Source organism: Lytechinus pictus, chromosome 9 (genome assembly GCF_037042905.1).
Source record: "Lytechinus pictus isolate F3 Inbred chromosome 9, Lp3.0, whole genome shotgun sequence".
Taxonomy (NCBI): domain Eukaryota; kingdom Metazoa; phylum Echinodermata; class Echinoidea; order Temnopleuroida; family Toxopneustidae; genus Lytechinus; species Lytechinus pictus.
In genome coordinates this window covers 17,448,368-17,456,736 of record NC_087253.1, presented here as the reverse complement: position 1 = coordinate 17,456,736, position 8,369 = coordinate 17,448,368, and positions in this window count along the sequence as shown.

The window sequence follows — 8,369 nt, the reverse complement described above, 5'->3', positions numbered from 1 at the left end:
TCATCATCGTCATCATCATCGTCACCATCATTATCACCATCATTATCACCATCATGATTATCAGGGCGATTCCATACGTGTCGTACGGGACATTTTGACAACAATTTCTAGTTTCCTAGCCGAATGCTTGAGCAATAAAATATTCTATTTTTTCAATGATAAAGCTATAGTTGGTAGTCATGTGAAAAACTAATAACCAATACAAAAAAAATTGATTATGGGTAAATTATAGTCTGCAGGCACAGACCCTCATTGGAACTTTGATCAACAAGTGTGCCTCCACGCAAAGACTAGCACATACAAAACTTGCTGTTCCAATACAGGGAGAGAGCCTTCAGTACACAAGGCATGAGTAGGCTGCACATTCAGACCCTTAACTCGAGCGAAGGGTTTGCCCAGCAGACTAGGTAAATTATACATGTAGGTGAAAATGTTGTGTGTCGTACAGAGAAATGTCCCGTACGAAAACGCAACATTTTAAGCTCTAATTCATCTATGGACGACATGTTTTTGTTGGTTGTCAGTCTTTTGCATGTCTTCCCAGTAGTACTTTAATATTACCACAAAGCAAATAGAAGTTCTTCGTTCGTTTGGACAGCAGGCTGAAAAATGTTGTGAAAATGGCTGATTTTTCTAGCATGGAATCGCCCATCAGCATCATCATCATCATTATCATGGTCATCATCATCATCATCACTCCATCAAAATCATCAGTATCATTGACAGGTCATCTTCATAATGAAATACATGTAGCCTATAAAATTTATGTTGCATGTTTAATAATTCTACCATATAATGACAATAAATCCAACATTCACCATACAACTATGATGTATGGCATCTGTTAAATGTCTAAGTACTACATGTATAGTGTCATTTATTCATGATGACCCATTAAACCCTCATAATGATCACCCTTGGAATTTTGTAATTGTCTTTTAAAATGGATGTGTGAAATTAACAGATAATGTGGTAGTTACTGTAATGTGCATTTCTTAATTTCCCTCAGGAATATGTTATTCAGAATACAGTCGTCATATTTGGATTGAAATCATATATCTATGGAGGAGTACAGTCAGTCGGCAAGCCCTGAAAAAGTAGCTTCTTTTATCCAAGTCATATTCATGACTAGAGGGTTTTTGCACTGTTAATTTTGTGAACACAGCTATTTCCCGAGTGAGTCTTTATTAAATTGTATTTCTCATTTTAATTTCATTCTTTGGATTTCAGTGATTGCTATACTAATCCTACATTTTTACATGTTCTATAATGTGGTTTTCTCTCTTGTCTCTTCCAGGCTGACAGATTGTGAACTCCAGACAAGTCAAGCTTGATTTGATCATTAAAGGTAATAAGATATGTTTTTGCTTTTGACAATGCAACATGAAATTCCTCTTTTATTATAATAGGACATATCCTGTTTTCTTATTCCTGGATTACTTTAGCGTGCCAATGATTAAAGCTAAATGAACGTAGTTTCAGTAAAACACTGATTTCGTGAGAAAGTCTGTAAAACCAAGGTAAAGTATTGATATACATGTATCATCGTGGATCTAGATCTGGTACAGTTTATACATAAACTGAACTTTGTGAAATCATAATATCTAGCTAAAAAACGATCACACTGAAGATCGCCAACACAGATAGGCACACGTGGGACAGTGTATTATTATTGCTGGAATAAAGACCCGACGGAAGTGACCGAATCCGCGCTTATTTTGCTTATTTCTCAGCAATTACACAATTTCTTCCAGAATCCTTTGGCACATATTTTTTATTCATACAAACAGACACTTTGGTGATCATTATATTAAATTCTGTAAAAAGTCATTTTGAGATAGTTCCCAAAACTGGAATTTACCTTTCAAGCTGCGGTTTAGTATTTCATAAAATGTAATCTTGTTGAAATTTTGTACATCGAATGCATCATTATAAAGATTGTGTTTGATAAAAAAAAAACACTTTTTGCATGAAAGGTACATGTATGAGATGTGATTTTAGTCTGCTGGGCAAACCCTTCACTCGAGTTAAGGGTCTGAATGTGCAGCCTACTCATGCCTTGTGTACTGAAGGCTCTCTTGCTCAGGAACAGCAAGTTCTGTATGTGCTAGTCTTTGCGTGGAGGCACACTTGTTGATCAAAGTTCCAATCAGGGTCTGTGCCTGCAGACTAAAAGGAGAGAGAGCATAAATACAATGGAATGAACTTTCCATCACTCCAGGGTCATAGATTCATATTACATCTATTATTATACCTGACCAAGAATGTGAACTTGAACTCCTGGCCTAGATGCACCGCTCCAAGGGTACTTGTTCTAATCCTCCTGGGACCTGTTTGCGTAAAAGTTTTTATTGATAACAAATGCAGCAAATAGATGACAAAAATCTTGCTCTCACAAAAAGGTCAGATTTGCAATCTCACATTCTTCCTCTGACACAGTGGTACATGTACGCCTATTTGAAAGAATGAATAGAGTGATTTGTAAACTACAACATATATAACTTTGACTGTGATAGCAAAACATCAGTTTACATGGTGCTGCATAAGTAATTGCCCGATTGCCCGGGGCAAGTAACAGTTAGAGTCGGGCAATTGTTTTGAAGTAAAGACCAAACAACTTGCCCGAATTGGGCAAGCAAATTTCTCACAGTAGAATGACCAAAATTAGGGTCGATAATATGATATTGACCCTAATTTTGGTCATGGCAGGCAAGATAAAATCACTTTGGAAAAAGAAATGCAATAAACAAGTTAGATCAGTTCATGTCAAAAGAGAGAAAAAGGTCAATGGTTTATAAAACCGCAAAACTTTCTTTTGAAGAGGTAAGACTTTTTTTTCAATGATTTTTTTCGGGCAAGTGAAATATTCCAACTATTTGAAAATTTACTTGCCCGGGCAAGTGCTTCTAAAAAGTTATGTTCTTTCATAACATGAGAAGATCGATCGTGAGAAACATGTATAAATTGTACATGTACAGTAGGGTGCTGAAGGCCGAAAATGATCTGAATTTAATATTGAAACAAGCAAGACATACATGTAGGGATTTAATATCAGATGAGATTATTATTATAAAACAGTATTAAAAATAACCCCATGGTTTGTGGGAAATGAATTGTCATGAACATGTTGGTTGTTATATGGCTTTCATGAATTTTTGCAAGGTGTGAGCTGACGATTTCATCTGTCTTAACCTTTCCCAGCATCTGGTTCACTGTAATGATGCAACACTTTCGTGTAATACCAATGAACTGGAATTATCAGGGCTCCGTCTTTATACAAAGAGTTACGATTGATGCGATCAATCACAACTATGGACGGCTAGCATTACAACATCTATTACGCATGTTTGTTCAAAATATTTTCAAGCTATGATGTATATTCATGCATTCATTGTTTTTTGGAAATTCACTGTGCTTCTCTTTGCATTCAAAGGACATTGTGAAAAAATTTTGTACGCAAAACTATGACATTGTTGGATGTCCTATAGAGTTACAATTGATCGGATCAAGCGTAACTCTTTGTAAGACGGGGCCCTGATTTGACAAAGTTTTTGTCAGTGTGTTTCGCATGTTTAATCTTACATAATTGATTCAATTAAAAGGCCGAAGTACATACACGTACCCGATACTGGAAATGGTGGGCATGTAATGTGTGATGAGGACTACAGGCCGTCCTTTACCGTACAGTACTGTTTCAAAGATCATACGAGGAAATTTGTATATTTTACTTGTATGCCTATAGGGCCTACACTGCACAAGACAGCTCCACAAATGTAGTTTGATATCGCCAGCATTTTACACAAAGATTTTTTTAAGACAATGAATCACAGAATTGGATGCTCTTTTCACTCTGACAGAGCATATCCTGCGGCTGCCAGTGAATAGCAAAATATAATAAATGCTTTTCCATTGTATAGCCATGTCTAATTACCTCAGCTGCTAATGAAACGCATTGTTGCAGGGAGCTCTTCTGCAAATCGTCATGGCAACTCCTCTACCATTCCAGGTCGTAAAGCCATGTATTATTCACTCTCTCTCAGGGTTGTAAACTCAAAATTGATTTTTGTCACGCCTCCATCCCGCACCCTCGACAACAACAGGCAACAGCCGGTACCTGGCGTCGTCGCTATGCTTTGAGGAGAAGGACAGGCGCTCATCAGGTTGTGAAATCCATTGTGACATAAAATGGGAAGAGGTGTTTTTAAATTTGCAGATAACAATATGGAAATATGTACAATGTTCAAATTCATCATAATAAAGGATGCATGAAAAAAAGTATGTACATACGTACAAGGACATGTCAAAACATACTACATGGATACGTATTTTTCTTGTACACTTTTGTATGTACATGTAGGCCTACACCTTTACTGCAAAATGCTATACACCTGTACGGTACCTGTGACTTCTGCAGCAATATAAGAATAAACTTGAAGTTGACTGCATTTTAGGAAATTCGATGAAAATCATTTTGTTGAAATTAAAAGCAAAAATGAACACTGTAATCGTGACTATAGAAGAATGATAATGTTAAAAAATACACAGTGGACAATCCTAAACTGAGTCTCACAATCCACCCTAAGCACCCAAATGTGCCTTTACCCATGTACATGTATGTAGTCAATATAATACATAATAGATACACTGTATACATAATTTGTACACTTTTTGATAACAAACTTTATAATACAAGGTGTTACAATGTCAATGATACTAGATTAAAGTGTCATTACTAAAGATACTAATTGATAGCAAATGTACACAGAAGGATGTATTCATACTATTGGAATTACAAACACGAACCATAATAAGAAATTAACAATTAAAACATAAAATGAACACTGTCGGATGTGTTCACACTATTGGATACAACTACGAACCATGATAAGAAATTAAAAATTATTAAAACATAAAAATGAACACTATAGGATGTGTTCACACTATTGGGATCATAAACACAAACCATACAGTGTAATACAAAATTTAACAAAAACATATAAAATGAACACTATGATGTGTTCACTAACACGAACCATGATAACATGGAATCCTGCTGAGGTTTATTTTTATGACGATTACATATTAGTCTGGGCCTGAAATCTAAACCGATGTTCTCTTTTTGCAGTACATTGTATTTTATATATTTTTAATCAACAAATAAATGCTGCAGGTACTCTTTCCATTTGAAGATACATGTAGTGCTTTTTCACTATTAACAATCCTTTTCACAATATCAACCTTAAAGATAAATTCCAGTTCTGGTAACGATCTCAAAATGACTTTTTACAGAATCTAATATAATGACCACCCAATTGTCTGTTTGTATGAATAAAAAATATGTGCCAAAGGATTCTGGAAGAAATTGTGTAATTGCTGAGAAATAAGCAAAATAAGCGCGGATTCGGTCACTTCCGTCGGGTCTTTATTCCAGCAATAATAATACACTGTCCCACGTGTGCCTATCTGTGTTGGCGATTTTCAGTGTGATCGTATTTCAGCTTAGATTTTATGATTTCACAAAGTTCAGTTTATGTAACTGTACGAGATCTAGATCCACGATGATATAGTCTTACTTAACCTTGGTTTTACAGACTTTCTCACGAAATTAGTGTTTTACTGCAACTACTATCATTTAGCTTTAAAAATACAGCAATTTTGTAATGAAGTTAATAGCATTCCTGGACAAAAGGCTTTTGGCATTCTGTTTTCTGTTGTAGAATATTGAGCTACGCAATGAGAGTTGTCTGGAGAAGAGTGTACAGTACACTGTACATGTCGTTAGTCTGCCAGCAGGGACTCAAATTTGACAGTTTAACCAAATATACATGTACCATGTCTAGAGTGAAGACTAGACTCCAAAGTCTATGTCTGTGTGGCCACAGTACACAGTGAATCTATTCTCACTACTTGAGACTCTGCATTTCATTAATGCGATTTACGAAAACCAGAGGTCTGTGCCTGCAGACTATGATGTAGTCTGCATTCACAGACCCTTGGTTTTTGCAATTTGCATAGTGCATAAACGCAGTCTGGAGAAGTGAGACTAGATTCACTATGTACATGTACTGTGGCTTGCTCCACAGACAGAGCCTTTGGCATCTAATCTTTACTCTACAGGGTGCTACACAACTTTCTGGAAGCACTTGCCCAGTCAGGCAAGTAAATTTTTAAATAGTTTGAAAATACTTGCCCAAAAATCTATTTCACTTGCCCCAAAAAATCCTTGAAAAAAGAATTACCTCCTCAAAAGAAAGTTTTGCGGTTTTATAAACCATTGACCTTTTTCTCTCTTTTGACATGAACTGATCTACCTTGTTATTGCATTTCTTTTTCCCAAGTGATTTTAACTTGCCTGCCATGACCAAAATTAGGGTCAATATCATATCGACCCTAATTTTGGTCATTCTACTGTGAGAAATTTGCTTGCCCAATTCGGGCAAGTAGTTTTGGTCTTTACTTCAAAACACTTGCCCGACTCTAACTTTTACTTGCCTTGGGCAATCGGGCCAGTGCTTTAATATGTAGCACCCTGCTCTAGACCCGTTCTTGTTTAAAGTGTCTAATATGAGTCTGTTTTTACAGACTATTAAAGGCACATAATTGTGTTCTCAGCAGTAGGCCTACATGTTTTTGAGCGAGTCAGTGTGTGTGTTTGTTGTATGCTCGTTCCGCATGTGTCTGCTGGTGCCATTAAAATAATTAGAATACTGATGATGTTGTAATGATGCCTGTGTACAAGGCTCCAGCTATTAATGAGCCGCTGAGCGAAAATCCACCCCCAGATAGTGACTCAAGAAAAAGCCATCAGTTGGTGTCTGTGTTACTCATGAAAATACATATAATTTTCATATTAATAGGCCTGCTCATTAGGCCTACTGTGTGTGTGAGATGGCACAATCAATGCATGGAGCTGAATTTCCATGAATGTTTTTTTTTTTCAGGGAGGCTACCATGGCGTCTGAAAAATGAGGGAAATCTTAATCTGATACCCGGTATTATAAAAGACCCTAAAAAAATGACAGTCTGATAATAATGGATATTGTAATTTCTCAATCTTCCAATCTGATCAAATATTTTTAAATGCTACATACATGTACATGTACATTTGCACTACATATCCAACAGTATTCAACAGTAGCGTTATGTGCCAAAAAATTTGAGAGGTTTATGGTTTTGTTATTAAGATATCCTCATATCGCAGTGAATTAGGCTGAATTCCATTGGATTTGCAAAATAAAACAATACATGAAAATGATATTATTATTTGTTTGGCGTCACCTGTGCCTGGGAGGCGAAAAGCAAACTGAATCACGATGACCCGCATGTTACCTGGTCAATACTAGTCTAGATCTGAAACACCCACCAGGGGTCCGTTGCAGAAATAGTTGCGTTTAAACGCAAGCCAAAAAATAAATCGCAAGTCCAAAATGCGCGCTGTTGATTGGTTGAAAATCAAATTGCGTGTGATTTTTAGAGTTGCGATTGATTGCAACTCTTTCTGCAATGGGCCCTAATCAACAGCGCGCATTTTGGACTTGCGATTTATTTTTTGGCTTGCGTTTAAACGCAACTCTTTCTGCAACGGACCCCTGGTGGGTGTTTCATGATCCTTTCTCATGGTAGGGCCTAAATGATTTTCACTATTAAATGTTTAATGGTGATTATTTAGCGCATAAGAAAGGTTCGCCAGTCGTTCTTAAAGTCGCTCTTAACTTTATTACGAACAGCTTTATGAAACGGCCCTCTGGACATTTACATTTGTTTGGAAACCCTACACTTATTCATTGCATATGATTGGTACACACACTTAACACTAGTCCCCTTTTTCATCCCCGAAAGGTGAAAAAAAAGGAGGACAGGTGTAGTGGTGTATAGAGTATACCATAGCTGGAGGCGTTGCTGCATGCACCAGCACGAGTTTGCTCAATCTCGAGATTTTATAGCCCGATCAGCCCTCATTGCGTTTAATCTCAAGATTCAAGAAACCCCATCTCTACCAGCGCAAGAAAAGGAATTCATGCTCGAGCGAGGCATCGATGCAATATTGTCCGACGCCGTGAATAAATAATCCAGAGTCGAATCTTGAGTGCGTCTGCAACTGTGAATTAGTGGGATAATTCGTAAATAGTGTGCTATTTTGCAAATAATCCTATTAAAGTTGACTTAGGATTGCAATCTCGAGATTAATCCAGTGAACTATCGCGATGATTGCGTCTCTTTTACAAATAATCTTGAGATTGTTCAGATCGGGATAATTTGCCGGATCAGAAATAGCGCGCTAATTTGAAAACTCGGGCTGGTGCAGACAGCCCTAATGAGTTGAGTGTAGGGTTTTCCAAACAAATATAAACGCCCAGATCTACAATCTA